Source organism: Phoxinus phoxinus, assembly GCF_949152265.1.
Source record: "Phoxinus phoxinus genome assembly, chromosome: 20".
Lineage (NCBI taxonomy): Eukaryota > Metazoa > Chordata > Actinopteri > Cypriniformes > Leuciscidae > Phoxinus > Phoxinus phoxinus.
The window spans coordinates 3,409,461-3,412,205 of record NC_136895.1 but is presented as its reverse complement, the minus strand read 5'-3'; positions in this window follow the sequence as shown (position 1 = coordinate 3,412,205).

The following is a 2,745-nucleotide window of genomic DNA, read 5'->3' as shown; positions in this document are numbered from 1 at the left end:
TAATGTTGCATCACTGCCATCTTCTGGTTCGAGTTATTTCCCATATTTTTTAGTCATCATCATAGTCATTAGTCCCGATTTAATCAGAAAACAAATCAAATATTTAACTCCTTGTTCACTCTTACTGCAGTCCATTACACTCTTTACTCCATGTGCTACTTTTTTCCATATCTTTTATCATAACTATTCTCTGTAATTCATATTTTGAACAATTAATTAGCACTACAGTCTCAGGTATTTGACATTGATCACAAAACCCAGTTGGATGTTTCCCCATGATATGCGGAGCACTATTTAATGTATTATGCCCTATTCTTCATTTATTATGTCCTAATCTGGTTACAATCGTTTCTTCTCTCCTGTTTCCTCTCTTATTTTCTACCTGCCAACTCTTTTTTTTATTGAGTATAGATGTCTTCCTTTAATTTCTTGGTCCCACCTTTGTTGCCATTTTTTGGTCATTTCTCCACACTGTACTCTTCCTTCTGATCTTGAAAGGCCGATGACTGCTTCTATATTCTCTTTTTGTAGTGCTTTCTTAGCAATTTTATCTACCTTTTCATTTCCTATAATACCCGTGCTGGTACCCACATGAATATAACGTCATCACCTTTATTCTTTATTTTTAAATAGATAGCCATAATATCATAAAATATTTCCTGATGATTCTTGACCATACCGGTCTTAAGACTGCAGTACAGAAACAGAATCGCTGCAAATTAAAGTTTTGTTTAACTTGGCGTTTTCTATCCATTCTAATGCCATCAAAATGGCAAACATCTCAACAGCATACACTTAAAGGGATACTTCAGGATTTAGCATTAAGCTTTGTATCAGTAGAAAGCCAGTATTATTTTCGAATTACCGTGCTCCCCCCTGCCTCATGTCCCTCTGAGATGACATTTATGTATTTTTAGTCTGGAAAAAATCGTCATATTGCGTTATATGAGGATTTTTTGCCCAGAGGCGAGAGACTACAGCCAGTAGGAGGCGCTAGATCCGCATGTTCTCAGCCCGCCCACAGAGGGGGGATCTCACTCCCAGAATGTACAAATAGTGTCAGCCATCTTTTATTTGAAGCTAAGCTAACAGGCTCTTGTTCTGTGGAGAAAGCCATAGACAGTATATAAACTGGACACAGCGACCCCATAGGTTTCGACGGAGAGAAGTGAAGTCAATTAGAAGCACTCACTTCCTGATCGCCAGGCGAACTGCGCAGACTCACACTGAGCTTGACGACGTAGATGTGACGTGAGCAACCTGTCAGTCTTCTAGTCGCTGTGCCGAGAGAAATCTGAATCATTCCCTTCCGAATCTCGCAGAGATGGAGAGCGTTAGCATTAGCTGTCCATGAGCTAGCAGCAGGAGCAACTTTATCACTCTCTATGGGCTTCTCCCTTGACTTTATGCCTCCACGTCCTCCCGATTGCTTGCGAGCTTCTCTGCCTGTCCATACGGTAATTTCTCAACTTGTGCGACAGAGTTGCGCGGATATGACGCAATCGTTAGCCTATTTTTACAAAAACTGCTTCTACGGGGCCATAACGTAAGATACAAGGTAATGGAGCATTTTATACATTTTCGTGTTTCTTTATAAATAAACAATGGACAAACGGTGTCTTTAAACGCCTCAGATGTAAAGTTATTCGCTGTCAAAGTGACGCCAAAATGAATGGGAGTCAATGGAATGCTAACAGCAGGTGGGGGTCCGCTAGCCAATGGCGGCGCCCGGGGATGCGTCAGTGTCTTCCGAAACACTGCCCCCCTGGAGAAAGCTGAGTAGTAGCGGTGACCATCCTCTTTTTCCCGGACACGTCCGGCCGTCGAGATCGTCCAAAATGTCCGGGATTCGGCTTTTGCTTTCTGCGGTCGCCATTCATTGTTTACACGCACACCTTTTGTTTCAATCTAACTGAATTAATCCCGATTGGTGAATCTGAATGTAGTTTTTACATGAACACTAAACAAGTGATCGGTTGATGTGAGTTTTAACATTGCTAAGAAAATTCCCGCTCCTCCGTGAGAGATACGAGACCGGTGCGTCTCACAGGTGCCGCTCATCAGTAATCACGCCACCGGCCTCGCGCCGTTCTCCCGCGGCCGTCGGTCTCGTCCCGCTCGTCGTTCTCCCGCGGCCGTCGGCCTCGTCCCGCTTGCCGTTCTCCCGCGGCCGTCGGTCTCGTCCCGCTCGTCGTTCTCCCGCGGCCGTCGGTCTCGTCCCGCTCGCCGTTCTCCCGCGGCCGTCGGTCTCGTCCCGCTCGCCGTTCTCCCGCGGCCGTCGGTCTCGTCCCGCTCGCCGTTCTCCCGCGGCCGTCGGTCTCGTCCCGCTCGCCGTTCTCCCGCGGCCGTCGGTCTCGTCCCGCTCGCCGTTCTCCCGCGGCCGTCGGTCTCGTCCCGCTCGCGTTCTCCCGCGGCCGTCGGTCTCGTCCCGCTCGCGTTCTCCCGCGGCCGTCGGTCTTGTCCCGCTCGCCGTTCTCCCGCGGCCGTCGGTCTCGTCCCGCTCGTCGTTCTCCTGCGGGCGTCAGTCTCGTCCCGCTCGTCGTTCTCCCGCGGCCGTCGGTCTCGTCCCGCTCGTCGTTCTCCTGCGGGCGTCAGTCTCGTCCCGCTCGTCGTTCTCCCGCGGCCGTCGGTCTCGTCCCGCGGCCGCAGTAAATATGATGGTCTCGTCCCGCTCGCCGTTCTCCCGCGGCCGTCGGTCTCGTCCCGCGGCCGCAGTAAACATGATGGTCTCGTCCTGCTCGCCAC